Source organism: Cervus elaphus, chromosome X, assembly GCF_910594005.1.
Source record: "Cervus elaphus chromosome X, mCerEla1.1, whole genome shotgun sequence".
In the NCBI taxonomy this organism is placed as follows: Eukaryota; Metazoa; Chordata; class Mammalia; order Artiodactyla; family Cervidae; genus Cervus; species Cervus elaphus.
Window position 1 is genome coordinate 75,905,553 of NC_057848.1, and position 18,941 is coordinate 75,924,493.

General features: G+C 39.5%; 1 protein-coding gene across 5 annotated transcripts in view; it reads left to right on the top strand.

Moving 5' to 3' along the window:
• The window catches only part of PASD1 (PAS domain containing repressor 1), a 122,586-nt gene that overhangs the window by 97,884 nt on the left and 5,761 nt on the right, over positions 1–18,941 (top strand). The gene's annotated exons all lie outside the window — the stretch shown is intronic.

An 18,941-nucleotide genomic window follows, 5' to 3' on the forward strand; every position in this document is an offset into this window, starting at 1 on the left:
TCTTACAGTGTCCCATAGGTTTTGGGTTGTTGTGTTTTCATTTTCATTTGTTTCTATGCATATTTTGATTTCTTTTTTGATTTCTTCTATGATTTGTTGGTTATTCAGAAGCGTGTTATTTAGCCTCCATATGTTTGAATTTTTAATAATTTTTTTCCTGTAATTGAGATCTAATCTTACTGCACTGTGGTCAGAAAAGATGACTGGAATGATTTCAATTTTTTTGAATTTACCAAGGCTAGATTTATGGCCAAGGATGTGATCTATTCTGGAGAAGGTTCCGTGTGCACTTGAGAAAAAGGTGAAGTTGATTGTTTGGGGGTGAAATGTCCTATAGACATCAATTAGGTCTAGCTGGTCCATTGTGTCATTTAAGGTTTGTGTTTCCTTGTTAATTTTCTGTTTAGTTGATCTATCCATAGTTGTGAGTGGGGTATTAAAGTCTCCCACTATTATTGTGTTACTATTAATTTCCTCTTTCATACTTGTTAGTGTTTGCCTTACATATTGTGGTGCTCCTATGTTGAATGGATATATATATATATATATATATATATATATATATATATATATATATATATATTTATTTATAATTGTTATATCTTCTTCTTGGATTGATCCTTTGATCATTATTGATCATTCATTGACTTTATTTTAAAGTCTATTTTATCTGATATGAGTATTGCGACTCCTGCTTTCTTCCTAATTGACTCTGTCCCAAAGTCTTTAACGATGAGTTTAGATGAGTTGTTGCCAGCTACTGACATTCTGTCACCCATCCACAGAGATCTGTTGTTCCTGGACTGTGTTGCACTACACAGGCATTTTGGCAAAATTGGAGCTTGTACATTTTCAGAATGCTTTTCCCCTCAAATCCATTGTGCCTGGAGGTGGCAGGCAATTCTTCAGAAGATGCTGGCTTTGAGCCTGTAGCAGGGGCTGGGTAGGGCAGGAGAACCATAGTGTACATGTGACTTGGAAGCACTTTGCCCAAGCTATGTGTTAATGAGGAGGACAGGACAAACCTGACTCAGGGAACAATCATGAAAGCTTCTTCCATTGATTTTATAGCTACAGTGTTCAGTTCATTCGCTCAGTCATGTCTGACTCTTTGTGACCCCATGGACTGCAGCACACCAGGCTTCCCTGTCCATCACCAACTCGCAGAGCTTGCTCAAACTCATGTCCATTGAGTTGGTGATGCCATCCAACCATCTCATCCTCTGTCATCCCCTTCTCCTCCTGCCTTCAATCTTTCCCAGCATCAGGGTCTTTTCCAACGAGTCAGTTCTTCCCATCAGGTGGCCAAAGGATTGAAGCTTCAGCTTCAGCTTCAGTATCAGTCCTTCCAATGAATATTCAGGACTGATTTCCTTTAGTACGGACTGGTTTGATCTCCTTGTAGTCCAAGGGACTCTCAAGAGTCTTCTCCAACAGCACAGTTCAAAAGCATCAATTCTTTGGCGCTCAGCTTTCTTTATGGTCCAACTCTCACATCCATACATGACTACTGGAAAAACCATAGCTTTGGCTAGATGGACCTTTGTCAAGAAAGTTATGTCTCTGCTTTTTAATATACTGTCTAGGTTGGTCATAGCTTTTCTTCCAAGGAGCAAGTGTCTTTTAATTTCATGGCTGCAGCCACCATCTGTAGTGATTTTTTGGAGCCCAAGAAAATAAAGTCTGTCAGTGTTTCCACTGTTTCCCCATCTATTTGCCATGAATTGATGGGACTGGATGACATGATCTTTGTTTTTTGAATTTTGAATTTTAAGCCAGCTTTTTCACTTTCCTCCTTCACTTTCATCAAGAGGCTCTTCATTTTCTCTTCACTTTCTGCCATAAGGGTGGTATCATCTGTGTATCTGAGGTTATTGATATTTCTCTTGGCAATCTTGATTCCAGCTTGTGCTTCATCCAGCCTGGCATTTTGCATGTTGTACTCTGCATGTAAGTTAAATAAGCAGGGTGACAATATACAGCCTTGACGTACTCCTTTTCGCAATTTGGAACCAGTCTGTTGTTCCATGTAAAGTTCTAACTGTTGCTTCTTGACCTGCATACAGATTTCTCAGGAGGCAGGTAAGGTGGTCTGGTATTCCCATCTCTTGAAGAATTTTCCAGTTTGTTGTGATCCACACAGTCAAAGGCTTTGGTGTAATCAGTAAAGCATAAGTAGATGTTTTTTCTGTAATTCTCTTGCTTTTTCTATGATCCAACGGATGTTGGCAATTTGATCTCTTGTTCCTCTGCCTTTTCTAAATCCAGTTTGAACATCTGGAATTTCACGGTTCACATACAGCTACAGTGTGATAGGCACTTAATCATGTGTTAATTTAACAGATGCTTATTGTGTCCAGAAAAGTAGCCTAAGAAATTCAGCCCTAACTCACTCTAGCAGTGCAGGGAGTGGGAGGAGGACATGGTACTTATGATTAAAGATTATTGAGGACTTCTTATGTGTCAAGCTTTGGGATAGATGCTTGACCTCCACAACAACTCTATGAGTCATTATTGTTCCAGTTTTACAGATGGTGAATCTTGAATTACTGCTATTGAAAAGCTTGCCCAAAGTCACATAATAAGTGGCAGAGCCCAGATTCAAACTAAGGCCCATCTGGTTCCAATATCTATATTTCTTACTACACAATGAAGCATCTACCTTCAAAGCAAAGCTCCTTGATTTCCCACATTGTCCTGTTTTTTGTTTTATGGGTTCATTTCTTTATATTTTTGAACTCCTTAAACGTACTTAGTTTTAAAGGCCATTTTAGATTCATTTATTGATTCATTGACCAAATGTTTAGTCACCACCTACTTTGTAACAGATGCTGTTTTATGTGAGGGCAATAGATACATCAGTTAATAAAACTTAAAAATTCCTGTTCTGGAGGGACATTCCAACAGGAGATAGATTTAGATAAACAAGATAAGTATAGTTAATAAACAAATCATATATTAGAAGGTGTAAAGAGCTGCTGAAAAAAGTAGAGCAGGAGACAAAGGATTAGAAATGTAAAAGATGGTGAAGTTCAGTTCTAAGTATGAGCAAAGATTGAAGGAGACAAGAAAGCTAGCCATGAAGATATCTGGTGGGAGATTCAAGAGGGAAAACCAATGCAAGGCCATGAGGTAGAAGTGTGCCTGGTGCTTAGAGGAGTAGCTGGAGCAGAGTGAGCAAAGGTGAGAGTAAGTATGGGTGAACTCAGAGATGCCATGGCAGTCAGGTCAAGTAGGGCCTTGGAAGCCATTGTATGGATTTTGCATTTTACTATAAATGAAATGGGAAGCCACTGGAGAATTGTGAGTGAAAAAATGACATGATACATTTGGTTTGTTGAAAAGAGTCACTGTGTTGAGAATAGGCTATGGGGAGCAGAGATGACAGTGAAGCTGGGAGCCTAGTTAGAAAGTTATGTCAGCAATTTGAGTGAGAGATGATGATTACGACTTGGACCAGCATAGTAACAGTGGAAATTGTGAGGAGCTTTCTCATTCTAGATATATTTTGAATATAGAGTTATTGGATTTGTTGACATTAGATGAAATGTGTGAGAAAGAGAGAAGAGTTAGGGATGACTTTAAGGTACTTGATCTGAGCAACTGAAATGCTGGTATTGCATTAACTGAGATGGAGAAAACGGTGGGGAAAATTTGCAGGTTTAAGAGTATTTGTTGGGAGGTATAAGAACAGGGTCTCAGTGTTGAAAATGTTTGAGATGCCTATCATGTAGTCAGTTGGAAATGCAGAGCTGGACTGGAGGTAAGAATATGGGAGTCATCTTAATGGATAATCTTAAAGCTAAAAGCTTCAATGAGGTGACCAAGGGAGGAAGTAAAGATAGAGAGAAGGACAAAGGACTATGACTGGAGCAGCCCCAACATGAAGAGACTAGAGAGAAGAGAAGAATTCAGCAATAGAGATTTGAGAGAAAGAGACCAGTGAAGTAAGAGGTAAACCAATTGAAGAAATATTTCTAGGAGGAGGGGATGATGACAGTGCCAAACACTGCTCATAGATTAGGTAGGTTGGTGACTCAGTAGTGACCATTAGCTTTCGGGCCTGGAAGCCACCTCTGACCTTGAAAGTTTTGGTGGAGTGTAGATGTGGGCAGGGAGATAACATCTGACTGAGTAAGTTTAAGAAAGGTTAGTGAAACTGGAGATGTTCAGGACTTCCCTTTGAGAAGGTTTGCTCCCAAAGGAATCACATAAATACAGTGGCAGGTAGAGGAGAGGTGGGAACCAGAGAAATTTTATAAAATTTTATTTTTATCTAGTTTTGGCTTAGTTTTATTAATTTTTTGGCCACATTGCGCAGCTTCGGGGGCTCCAAGTTCCATGACCTGGGATGGAACCTGGGCCCTCGGCAGTGAAAATGTGGAATCCTAACCAGTAGTTAACCACTAACCTAATCCTAACCAGGGAATATTCGAGAGAGAATTTTTTAGCCTTTTTTAAAAAAATTTACTTTATTGCTGTTAAGAATCATAGCATGAGATCTGCCCTCTTGTTGACTATAAGTACAAGGTTGTGCTGCTGCTGCTGCTAAGTCACTTCAGTCGTGTCTGACTCTGTGCGACCCCATAGACGGCAGCCCACCAGGCTCCCCCATCCCTGGGATTCTCCAGGCAAGAACACTGGAATGGGTTGCCATTTCCTTCTCCAATGCATGAAAGTGAAAAGTGAAAGTGAAGTCACTCAGGCGCATCCAACTCTTAGCGATCCCATGGACTGCAGCCTACCAGGCTCCTCCGTCCATGGGATTTTCCAGGCAAGAGTACTGGAGTGGGTTGCCATTGCCTTCTCCGCATTTCAGTGGAGGGAATTGAAAACTCTGCTTCATGCTTTTGCTCTGCACTGCCCCATAGCTTTTAAAAACAGTCACTATACTTAATGTTCCATGTAGTCAGGAGTTTTCTGGTGTTCTCAGGTTTTGGGCTTAAGTCTCCTGCCTCTGGATTTCGGTTTTATTCTTCCAGTAGTCTCAAGACTTCTCCAACTATACGGCACTGATAATAAAACTTCTAGGTTAATGGTGAAAAGATTCTCCCCCGTGAGGGACACCCAGGGAGGTTCACAGAGTTACATGAAAAAGAGGAGAGGGAGGAGGGAGATAGAGATGAGCAGGAGGAGAAAAAGGGGGACTCAAGAGGAGAGAGACAGATCTACGCAGTTGTCTGTTTCCAGAGTGTTCTCCGTAGCCCAGACACCCACAAAGATTCACAGAATTGGATTGGGAAGAGAAGGGGAAAGGAGGAAATAGAGGTGTTCTGAGGTAGAAAACGGAGAGTCAAGATTGGGAGAGAGTAATCAACACACTCCTGAATAAAAATGGGAACTGAATATTGGATTCTTAAATGTCCACAATTTATATCATATACTGAAAAACAAAGATTAAAAATCTAGAGTAGAGGTTAGACTCTTAAAAATACAATATTAAAAACAAAAACCAAAACACAAAAAATTTTAGAAATATATATGAAGTTCGGTTTAAAAATAGGGCCTCTCTCTTTTTTTTTTTTTTTGCAAGGTTATAGTGTAATGAAAATGAAAATTAAGGAGTAGTAGAGGAGTAATAGAGGACTTTAAAAGGAAATAAGAGAAAAAGAAAAATAGAAAAAAGAAGAGAAAAAGGAAATAAAAACAAGAAAAAAAATTTTTCCTAATTAAAAAATCATAAAAATCTATGAAAATGAAAGTTAAGGAGTAATGGGGGAGTAATAGGGAATTTTAAAAGAAAATAGAAGAGAAAAAATAAAAAGGAAAAAAGAAAAAAAATTTTTTTAATTAAAAAAAAAGTGAAAATATATCTAGGAATTTCTCTGGAGCTGTTGCGGTCAGTGTGGGTTCGGTTCAGTTTCAGATAGCTCCTCGTTCCAGCTTACACTTCTCGATATCTATAGGCCCCTTCTGGTGTAGTCGGTGTTATCTATGGGGATTTTAATCTGTTGCACTGGTCCCTTCTGAAGCGGTTCCCTTTGTTTATTTGGCTTCTGTTTGCCGGTCTCTTCAGTGCCTGATTTCCGCCCTGACACAGGCGGGTGGAGGTGGTCTCTTATTATCTATAGTGAAACAGATCACCAGCCCAGGTGGGATGCATGAGACAAGTGCTCTGGCCTGGTGCACTGGGAAGACCCAGAGGAATCGGGTGGAGAGGGAGGTGGGAGGGGAGATCGGGATGGGGAATACATGTAACTCCATGGCTGATTCATGTCAATGTATGACAAAACCTCTGCAATGTTGTGAAGTAATTAGCCTCCAACTAATAAAAATAAATGGAAAACAAACAAACAAACAAACAAAAATAAAAACAGTCACTATAAACATGGCAGTAGTGCAGAGTTAGGTCAGGTTTGACTGAAATATTATGAAGTGCACACTGTGAAAGTGACTATCAGCAGAATCAGGCTTTGAAGGCAAATGTGATCCGATTAGCACCCTCTTCTCACCAAGAATCAAGGTAAGGATCACTTTTGAGAAATACATAGAAGCGTCATTTAAAAAACCATCTATAGTCTCATTAGCAGAAATAATCATGAGGAGAAGAGTTGAGGAATGGGCAACATGGGTGAAGAGGATCAAGAGATACAAACTGCCAGTCATAAAGCAAATAAGTCATGGGGATGTAATGTATAGCATGGGGGCTAAAGTTAGTAACATTGCATTGCAAATTTGAAAGTTGCTAAGAAAGTAACTCTTAAAGTTCTTATCACTTGAAAAAAAAATTGCAACTTTGTATGGTGACAGGTGGTAAATAGACTTATTGAGATGATCATTTTGTAATGCACACAAATGTTGAATCATTATGTTGTTCACCTGAAACTAATGTAATGTATGTCTATTATACAATAATTTAAAAGAAAGAATCCTTACCAATATTTTAGCATACTTCTTTAACAGTTTTTTTTCCTGGTATTTTGTCCTTATATATTTGAGATCATACTGTGCTGAATGCTTTTTTCTGAGGTGTAAATAATAAAGCTACATTTAGGCGTATTACTTTTTACCCCTTTGTGCTGCGCTTAGTCTAAGCTCAGTCGTGTTTGACTCTTTACGACCCCGTGGATGTAGCCCACCAGGCTCCTCTGTCCATGGAATTCTCCAGGCAAGCCACATCCTCCTCCAGGGTATCGTCCCAACCCAGGGATTGTAGAACTCTAATCTCTAGAGCTTATTCATAGTGCTTTTGATCATTCCTATGACTTTTATTTCTCTGTCCCTTTTGTAAAAACAGGATATATTTGTAAAATTCTATTTTGCCTAGTTTTTCCCATGACTGGATGCCCTATGGCACTTTGTTTCTCCCAAAAAGTAAAATGCAAGGATCTCTTAAAATTTAGGCAGAGCACTTTTGACATTCATCTCAGTTCAATTCAGTTGCTCAGTCATGTCCGACTCTTTGCCACCCCATGGACTGCAGCATGCCAGGTTTCCCTGTCCATCACCAACTCCCAGAGCTTGCTCAAACACATATCCATCCAGTTGGTCATGCCATCTAACCATCTCATCCTCTGTTGTCCCTTTCTCCTGCCTTCAATCTTTCCTAGCATCAGGGTCTTTTCCAATGTCAGTTCTTTGCATCAGGTGGCCAAAGTATTGGAGCTTCAGCTTCAGTATCACTCTTCCACTGAATATTCAGGACTGATTTACATTAGGATTGACTGGTTTGATCTGCTTGCAGTCCAAGGGACTCTCAAGACTTCTCCAAGATCACAGTTCAAAAGCATCAATTCTTCGGTGCTCAGCTTTCTTTATGGTTCACATCCATACATGACTACTGGAAAAACCATAGCTTTGAGTAGACAGACCTTTGTTGGCAAAGTAATGTCTCTGGTTTTTAATATGCTGTCTAGGTTTGTCTTAGCTTTTCTTCCAAGGAGCAAACATGTTTTAATTTCATGGCTGCAGTCACCGTCTGCAGTGATTTTGGAGCCCAAGAAAATAGTCTGTCAGTATTTCCACTGTTTCCCCATCTATTTGCCATGAAATGATGGGACTGGATGCCATGATCTTCGTTCTTTGAATGTTGAGTTTTAAGCCAGCTTACGGGGAAAATGTGAAAATTGGGGGAGAAACTTCAGGAGTCCCACCCTTGCGATATACACTCATTTCTAGTTCACAGTTGCATCAGGTCTTGGAGGCTGCATTGATAGAATGCTCCATGTCTAGCCTCAAAGGCCATGCTTCTCTGTTAAATCCTTTAGTGTATTACTCATGGAAACAATTATGGAATAAAAATGAATCTGAAAGTCCTCTTGAATTTGTGTGAGTTTACTGTTTGCTTTTCTGCCCTCATGTACCCATGTTCATTTCATCTTTCCTTATAGCTTCTAGCTGCCTCTTTTGAAAGACTGTTTTCAGGCCTTCATCCTAACAGTATTTTAAACTAGAATCTTTTTGCTCCCAAAAAGATTCTTTGCTTTGTTTCTTTGCTTCATTTTTTCCCAAGCCATTTACTATTACTCTACATGATTCCATCAGTTAAGATCACTTAAACTCACTGCATTTCTGTTGATGGGCTAAAAATTATGAATGTACAAAAAGTGGACATCTTAACATCCAAGTATGTATATTTCCCTTGAAAATCACCCAGGAAGCAAGAAGCTAGTGATTAAATTGATATATAGCTATGATAAAGAGCCGAAGCAAGAGGGCAGAGAAAGAGAGGTCATATCATATCTTAATGAATATCTCCCCAGCAGAATGTCTTTGTCAGTGTAATGAAAAGATTGCCACATCCTCAGAAACATATTGCTCATTTTGAAGAGTACAAAACACAGTGTACTTGAACAGTGAAACTGCACAGTTTCCTGAAGTTGAAATGCTGGGAACTGATCTGGACGGACGTGCTCCAACAAATAGCTTCCTTAAGAAAAAATGAGCATGAGTCTATGTGTTAATCTAGTCGAAAAACAAACACACAAACACATACACAATCTTTTGGCAGAGATTTCCGAGATTTCACTGATAAACTAGGTACTTGAAATTTCGTATGAACAGTGAGCCCCAGACTATTCAGAAAGGTTCCAGTTGTTACACAAGTGGAAGTGGATTGCTAAGTGTGAATGTAATGTATATTGTTTAAAGCAACAGATAGCTTAGACTGAGCTTGAAATCACTGGAGGATATCACTCATTCTGCTCCTCACTTGTTGTATGACCTTCTCCTTTTTGACACTATCAAATGGGGAGGTTGCACTAGAAGCTCCCCAGGGTCATTGCTATCTCTCTGCTACTGTATAGTAAAGGTACTTTTGTTAATAATACTTTCAACTTTAGTTTGTATGAAAAAGAGAGAAGTGGTTAAACAGCTCCCAATTGTCCTTTCCTTTCTCTAAACCTAGTCTGCATGTGGAAGATCTCTAGAAAAGTGGCCCCATCAGTGGAGGGTAGTTCTCTTACATACAGTCTTCTCACTTTTCTGAACCAGCATGCTACCAACACCTCTGAAATGCACACACACACACATATGTATGTGTGTGCATATATATATATATATATATATATATATGGCAACAGCCTTCGATTGGTACACATTTTTCTTATGCATGTGCTTTTACCACATCTATACCATATTTCTCTTCTGAGTTTTGATGTTGGATAGCATATGACACCCATAATCTTTGCTTGTTGTTACCTTCCAGCAATTTTTTTTAAGTACATGTTTCATGATAATTTTCTGTCAGGTATTCAGTTTATTGAAACAATGTTAGAAATGATGTGAAATATATCAAAGTTTATGTTCTACCTGTGTTTCCTGTCATTTTGTATATCTCTTTGTCACCAAACTGAGATGTCATCTTCTCCTTCCCTTTTGGAAATTCCTAGGAACCAGTAAATACTATAGAGATTGAACTTTCTGAATCATCATATTCTACTGACGCCTTTAATGTAAATCCTGTTATGTCTGATGCCTCCAACTCAATGTCCTTGCCAAGCGTATCTTCATCACCTGGTGGGTACATTTTGACATTTGGATGGGGGCTATCAAAAGAAAAATAGTGACCTACAGAGTAGTTACAGTTTTTCAAATGAAGATAGTGTTCTGTTTATAATGGTGTGAAATCGCAAAAGTGAATTGTAACTTTCTTCGTCGTCTGTAAGTTGTTGTGAATGATGATTTGAGAGCAGTGCAAATGAATATCTCAGCAATGGTTCAAGTGTTTTGGAATGGTATTATTATCTCCAACTTAATTTTTTTAAGTTTTTATTGAAATATGTGGAATCTAGATAAAAATGGACTCACAGACATAGAAAACAAAATTATGGTTACCAAAGGGGAAGCATGGGGAAGCATGAGATTGGGACTGAGATATACACACAACTATTCATAAAATAGATAACTAATAAGAACCTACTGTATAGAACAGAGGACTGTACTCAATACTCTGCAATAACCTATATGGGGAAAGAATATATATATATTTATATATGTTAATATATATTTATCTATATTAATATATATACACACACACATAAAACTGAATCATGTTGCTTTACACCAAAAACTAACCAACATTGTAAATCTCCCTTTTAATTTTTCTTTCATTTATTTTTATTAGTTGGAGGCTAATTACTTTACAATATTGTAGTGGTTTTTGCCATACATTGACATGAATGAGGCATGGATTTACATGTGTTCCCCATCCTGAACCCCACTCCCACCTCCCTCCCCACGCCATCCCTCTGGGTCTTCCCAGTGCACCAGCCCTGAGCACTTGTCTCATGCATCCAACCTGGGCTGGCAATCTGTTTCTCATTTGATAGTATACTTGTTTCAATGCTATTCTCTCAGAACATCCCACCTTCACCTTCTTCTTGATCTAAAGATTGGTGCTAAATCTCAGTCCTTGGAGGAGTAGCACCTTATCTTTTCATACTTATGCAGCCTTTTTTGCTATGGTATGTTAATTGCAGTCCAAAGAAACCTCTTTTTTTTAAAAAAAAAAACTGTACTATAAGAATTGTTATTAAAGAGTGAAGTGATAGTCTCTCAAAAATAGTGATATTTATTACAGAAGTTTAAATATTAAAGACATTTCATAAATATAATTGTATAAAAAATAGAATACAAAGCAGCAGTGGAGGCAAAATGCAAACCATGTCCTCCAATTAGCTGATCTTTTCACTGATAACCTGTAGAACCCCCATATATAGAAGTAATGCCTGTATTTTTGAGATATTCTAGTTAAAAATTCTTCCAGTATTGCTGTCAATCTCAAAGCTTTGTTTAAAAAATCCTTTTAAGAGAAAGACAAGTACCATATATTAACACATATATGTGAAATCTAAGAAGATAGTACTGACGATCTTATTTGCAGAGCAACAGAGGAGACACGGGCATAAAGAATGGACTTTTGGACACAGTATGGGAAGGAGAGTGTGGGATGATTTGAGAGAATACCATTGAAACGTATATATACATATACATACAGTATACGTACACTAGATAGTGGGAATTTGCTGTATGATGCAGGGAACCCCAAGTCTCTGTGGTGCTCTGTGACAACCTAGAGAGGTGGGATGGGGATGGAGGTGGGAAGGGCATTTAAGAGGAAGGGGATATATGTATACTTATAGCCTATTCATGTTGATATATGGCAAAAGCCATCACAATATTGTTAAGTAATTATCTTCTAATCAAATTTTTTTTAAAAAGAAGAAAAAAATCTTTTCTAACCAGTTGTTTTTGGTGGAGCATGGGCAAGCTCCATGAACCCATGATTGTAATTTTGAAAATGTGTAAGACCGATTTAGTTTACACACAGTAAAATCCGTTCTTTGAGGTGTACAGTTCTTGACAAAAGCAAAGAGTCATACATCTACCACCACAGTACAAACAGAACAGCTCTACCACCTCCCAAATTCCTTTGTGCTCAAACTCTGTCCCCGCCCCCAATCCTCTGGCAACCATTGATCTCTACTCCATCTCTGGTTTCCTTTTATCAGAATTTCATATAAATGGAATCATACAATGTCTAGCCATTTTGACCTGTCTCTGTTAACAAAATGCATTTAGGATTCAAACATATGAATCAATGGCTCATTCCTTTTTTCTTGCTGAGTAGTACTTCATCTTATGAATGCACCATTGTGGTTTTTTAAAATTTTTTTAAATTCATTCATCTGAAGAAGAACATTTGGAATTGTTCCAAGTTTTTGGTGATTATAAGTAGAACTACTATGAACATTTGCATAGAGGTTTTTGGTGTGCCTATACACTTTTAAAGCATTTGGGTAAATTCTTGGGAGTGGGACTACTGGGTCCTATGGGAAGTGTGTGTGAAGAGAACTGCCAAACTCTGTACTGAAATGATTCTATCATTTTACATTATTCAAATAATGTCCTGGGGGCTGCTGAAAGAAAGTCGTGTCACACCACCTCCAAGAGCACTTCAGGCAGACCCAAGATCCTGTCTGCTTGGGAACCTAGTTTTTCAGAAGTGCTTTATGACTAGGTTTGATTTGGTTTTATTAGTTGAAAAGTACCAAATTCAAGTAGCAGAGCCAAAAGAACTTTTATAATGAAAAGACACAATGTGAATGGGTTGAGTGCCTGCTTATGTATGGAATATGTATGGTGTATGGAGATAAAGTGAGACATTCCCTCCTTTTACTTCATTTTCAAATGTGAACAGATTTTTAAATAATGTTCTGAATTGCTCCTGGTACCTGATGCATCTAATCCGTAACATGGAATAAAAGTGTACCTTCCTGTTTCTGTAATATATAACAAGAAATAAACAGAGAAATCTGTGTAATCCGTTTGGGGATGTTTGTAATTTAGCCTTTTTCGTTATGAATTCCAATCTCTTCTTCCTCAGAAACGTACTCCTTGCAGAGCTTTGAATCAGAACCTGAGATGGGACATATGAATTATGTATGTGAGTTGAATCATGTATACAAGGTGGGTGATCTGGCTGAGTCAGAAGAGTCAGACAAGCAAGTCCAGGAGAACCAGGAAGACGAAGAGGACCAGGAGGAAGATGAAGAGGACCAGGAAGAAGATCAAGAGGACCAGGAGGATCAAGAGGACCTGGAAGACGAAGAGAAGCAAGAGGACCAAGAAGACAAGAAGAACCCAGAAGACGAAGAGGACCCGGAAGACGAAGAAGACCAGGAGGATCAGAAAGAGCAAGAGTACCGGGTAGGCTGGGTGGGCCAGGTGGACCAGAAGGGCCTGGGGGACCAGTAGTACCAGCAGTATGAGCAGTACCAGCAGACCCAGGAAGACCAGGTGAATCGGGTGGAGCAAGAGACTGGTCCTCCAGTTTGGCTGCTGATATCAGAGATCAGGTGCTCTGGGAGTCTTACTCCACATATCTGTCTGTACCACTATCCCTGAAAAGCCCCAAATTTTCACTCTTGTGCTCAATTTCACTTTGCAGAAAACACACTCTTTTTTTTGTTTTTGTTTTTTTGTTTTTTTTTAAACTGTATCACCATTTCTGTTGTACTGGATTTTCTGATGCTGCTGAGAATCCAATGGGCCCTAGCCAACAGGGAGATTGAAGGTTCTTTAAGTAAGACAAAGTACTGTTCTCCTCTTAACATGAAATATCCAAAGACACAGCTTGAGAGAAAGTTTGAGCCAAATAGGGAGTTTAACTACTAACAAAAGGCACTGTTTTTAAGCGCTCTGCTCATTATCTGTGAGGAGATAACTGGCCCATGGGAGGACAGTTTTCCTGCCTACCCATACCAACACTTCCCCACCACAAGCTAGGTTTCCCCAAGGGATTGTCAGAATGTACTTTCAACTGTCAGCACCAATGCATGGTTGAAGGCCAAATCAAGACAGCTGGATTCATGACTCTGTTGTTGTTCTACCCCAAATTTATCCACATAATCGCAGGTTTGGATGATTATCTTTATATTAGACAGGATTATTGTCATCAGGATTGGCAGCCAAGATAATGAGTTTATGGTCTGTTATGTGGAATTGTATGCAATAACTACCAAACGTTAGGTGAGTCACTTCATTAGATGGCATCCTCTTCTAATGAGAAGAAGCAAGGGCTAGAAAACAACTGTTTTTTGGCCCCAGCACTGTGACCTTGGCACATCCCTGAGTCTCAGTTTCTCCACCTGAAGTGGTCTGCTTGCCTTGCAGGGAATTTTAGACTGCTCTGAAAATTCTTTGAGCTATTTAAAAGAAAATTTATAAAGAAATACATTTGTCTTTGTTTATGTCTGTATCATGCTAGAAAGTTGTGCTTCCCCTTTCACTGATGATAGCTTTCTCTTCTCCTTCGAGTTAATTTCTTTTTAAGCTTTAAATATACCTTTTGTTTAAAATGGTCAAAATAATCAGCAATGTGTGTAGCCTGGCTCTGCCTGTGATAGTGTAATAGACTTGTTTCTGGGTGCCATGGACTGACAGACGAGTATACCCATAAGACTGAGAGAAAAGCTGGAGAAGGGAAATTTTAAAAGATTTTTGCCTTGTGACGAGAATGCTTAGGATTTGAGCTCTTAACAGCTTTCATGTATAACGTATAATAGTGTTAGTTATATTTTTATCATGTTGTATGTTACATCCCTGTAACTTATTTATCTTTAACTTGGAGTTTGTATCTTTTGACTGCCTTCATCCATTTCCCCACCACCCCCACTCACCTGTGCTAACCACAAAGCTGATCTCTTTGTCTATGAGTTTGTTTTTGCAGTGTAATAGACCTAGAACACTATGTTAGTTCCTGGTATACAACACAGTGGTCTGATATTTTTATACCTTTTTAAATGATCACCACAATAAATCTAGTTACCATCTGTCACCATACAGATATATAAGTATTGACTATGTTCCCCACACTGTAATTTTCACATCTGTGACTCATTTAATTTGCAGCTGAAAGTTTGTACTTCTTAATCCCTTCATCTTTTCCTCTAATAACTCACTCTTGTCCCCTCTGGCAACCACCTGTTTGTTCTCTGTATCTATGACTTTGATTCTGATTTGTCTCACTTGTTCATTTGCTTTGCTTTTTACTTTCCATATTTAAGTGAAATCGATGTGTTTCTCTCTTTCTGACTTAACTTAGCATTATACACTATTGGTTGACCCATGTTGCTGCAAATGACAAGGAGTCATTCCTTTTAATGGCTGAGCATATATATTCCATATAACATATAATATTCCAATTCTATGTTTGTGCTGTGCCCAGTTGCTCAGTCATGTCTGACTCTTTGTGACCCCAACGACTGTAGCCCACCAGGCTCCTCGGTCCATGGAGTTTTCCAGGCAAGAATACTGGAGTGGATTGCCATTTCCTTTTCCAGGAGATCTTCCCGACCCAGGAATTGAACCTGCGTCTCTTGTATCTCCTGCATTGGCTCGCGGGTCCTTTACCATTGTGCTACCTTGGAATCTCAATTGTATCTATGCTCCATCTTTATTCATTTATCTTTTTTTTTTTTTCATTTTTTTTTTCATTTATCTTTTGATGGACATTTACGTTGCTTCCATATCTTGGCTATTGTAAATAGTGCTGCAGTGAACAGAGGGTTACATATATCTTCTCTAACTAGTGCGTTTCTTTTCTTCAGATAAATACCCAAGAGTGGAATTTCTGGATTTTATGCTAGTTTCATTTTTAATTTTTTGAGGAATCTCCATACTGTTTTCCCATAGGAACTGTACCAATTTACATTCCCACCAACAAGGCAGGAGAGTTCCCTTTTCTCCATATCTTCACTGACACTTTGATTATTTGTTGTCTTTTTGATAATAGCCATTCTCACAGGTGTGAGATGACATCTCGTTGTGGTTTTGATATATGTTTCCCTGATAATTAGTGATGTTGACCATCTTTTCATGTGCCTGTTGGTAATCTATATATCTTCTTTGGAAAAAAAATATCTGTTCAGATACCTTGCCCATTTGGGGACTGTTTATTTGTTTGAATATGTTGAATTGTATCAGTTCTCTGTGTATTTTGGATATTAACCACTTACCAGATATTTCTTTTGCAAATATAGTCTCCCATTTTGTAGGCAGCCTTTTCATTTTGTTGATAGTTTCCTTTGCTGCCCAAAGGCTTTTTAGTTTGACATAGTCCCATTTGTTTAGTTTTGCTTTTGTTTCCCTTGCCTGTGGAGACATATCAAAAAATATTACTAAGACTGATATCAAAGAGCATACTGCCTATGTTTTCTTCTAGAAGTTTTATGGCTTCAGGGCTTAACGTTTAACTCTTTAATCCATTTTGAATTTATTTTTATGTATGTTGTGAGATTCTTTGGCATGTAGCTGTACGGTTTTCCCAACAACACTTACTGAAGAGACTGTTTTCTCTCTATTGTATATTCTTGCCACCTTTGTTGTAAATTAATTACACATATAAGTGTGGTTCTCTTATATGTTATAAGAAGGGTTCTTTCTTCTGTCCCATTGATCTATATGTCTGTTTTTGTGCCAGTACCATTCTGTTTTGATTACAGTAGCTTTGTACTATAGTCTGAAGTCAGTGAGCATGATACCTCCAGCTTTGTTCTCCCTTCTCAAGATTGTCTTGGTTATTCAGTGTCTTTTGTGTTTCCATACACAGTTTTAGAATTATTTGTTCTACTTCTGTGAAAAATGCCATTGGTATTTTGATAGGGATTGCTTTGAATCTGTACATTGCCTCAGGTAGTATGGTCATTTTGACAACATTATTTCTTTCTATCTATAAGTACAGTATAACTTTCCATCTGTTCATGTCATCTTTAGTTTCTTTCACCAGTGTCTTACAGTTTTCAGAGTACAGGTCTTTAAACTCCTTAGGTAGGTTTATTCCTAAGGATTTTATTGTTTTTGATGTAATTATAAATGGGATTATTTTATTAATTTATCTTTCTGATAGTTTGTCAATAATGTATACAAATGCAACAGATTTCCATATTTTAATGTTGTATCCTCAACTTTACCAAATTCATTTATAAATTTTCATAGTTTTTTGGTGATGTCTTTAGACGAGGTCCTGACAGGGGCCATCTTGGGGACAGTGCCAGCTCCTGGTGAATGGAGCTGGGACCTGATATCTCTGGCTGCAGAGCTCTCAGGCTCCCAGAGCTGATGTTGCCCAACTAGTGAGCAGGGTGGGGACCCAGGAGGTCCCAGGAGTAGTGCCAGTTCACTGGTGGGCAAGTCCATGTCTTGAACCTGCTGATGGATTGGGTCAAGTCCGGAGGTGGCTGAAAGCTCAGGTGGTCCTGAGGCAGCCAGCCTGTTGGTGGGTGGGCCTGTATCCTTGCATGGCTATTTGCTTGGCCAGAGGCATCTCAGAACTGGCACCTATAGACTGTTGGGTCAGGGTTCGGCTGGGTCCCAGGGCTAGTAAGCTTGAGAGAGGATCCCACAATGGCCCTTGCCAACACCAGTGTCCACATAGGAGGATGAACTCCAAAAATGGCTACTGTCAGTGTCTGTGTCCCTGGGGGAAGCCGCAGTTGCCTTTTGCCTCTTGGGAGGCTGTCCACGATCAGCAGGTGAGTCTGACCCAGCCTCCTATCCAGTTACTGCTTCTGCCCTAGATCCAGGATCATGTGAGACTTTGTGTGCGTCCTGTAAGAGTGAAATCTCTATTTCCTATACCCCTTGGCTCTCCTGAAAGTAAGTCCCACTGGCCTTCAAAGCCAAATGATCTGGGAACTTAGCTTCCCAGGCAGGACCCTCAGCCTGGCAAGTCTGATGTGGGGCTCAGACCTCTCACACCCTGGGGAGAACCTCTGCAATTGTAATTGTCCTCATGTCTGTGGGTCACCTACCCTAGGGTATGTGTCTGAACTGTCGTGCAACTCCACTCTTGCTACCCATCTCTTCATGGTTCCTTCTCTATAGAGAAGATCTGTAGTTGTAGAAGATCTTTTGTGCTGGTCTTCAGATCTTTCTCATCAGTAGTTGCTCGATAGATAGAATTTTGGTGTGCCCATGGGAGCAGATGAGTTCAGGGTCTTCCTGCTCTTCCATCTTGGGCACTCCCCTGACTCTTCCTATCTGTTTCCTGTCTCTGATCAGTTTCAGGTCCCAGTTATCTCGATCTTAAGTTAATTCTACTGCCTCTTCACTAGGTTTTTTTCTGACTCCAGATTTACTTTGTCCTGTCAGTTCATCTTCCACACTGCTGCCCGAAGGCATGCAACACTGATCTGAGCATGTCACTTCCCCAATCAAATCTGTGTTTTAGAACATGCCTCCTGGCAGCAGCATTTAAGTTCCCTGGCCACCTAAATGTGTATAGTCTGCACAAGGCTCTTTTCCCAGCTTCCCTTTCAAGTGCGACTTGCCTCATCCCTTCTTTCCTGCCAATGCAAAGCATTAGTTTGTCCTGCAACATGGTTTCTAATTTTGTTAACCTATACATTTGTTTGGGCTTCCCTGGTAGCTCAGTTGGTAAAGAATCCACCTGTAATGCAGGTTCAATTCCTGGGTTGGGAAAAGCTCCTGAAGAAGGGATAGGCTGCCCATTACAGTATTCTTGGGTTTCCCTGGTAGCTCAGGCAGTAAAGAATCCACCTGCAATGTGGGAGACCTGGGTTTGATCCCTGGCTTGGAAAGATCCTTTGGAGGAGGGCATGGCAACCCACTCCAGTATTCTTGCCTGCAGAATCCCCATGGACAGAAGAATCTGGCAGGCTACAGTCCATGGGGTCACAAAGAGTCAGACACAACTGAGTGACTAAGCACACACATACATTTGTTTATCGGCAGATCTGAGACTGATACTCAAGTTAAAATTAGATTTCCAGGGCTAAGGGGAGAGTGTTCCTCCAAGTAATATAGTTGTGTGGACACCACGGTTGTGGGAAAGTTAGATTTGTGGATTCTGATGGTGCTGACATGAGTGCCTGGATGAAAGGAAGTGCCAATTGAGCCTCCTTCTTTCTGCGTCACTAGCAGGAGCTTTGATGGATGTTTCTACATGTCTTATTTGTGATCTGACCTGCTACACTCTG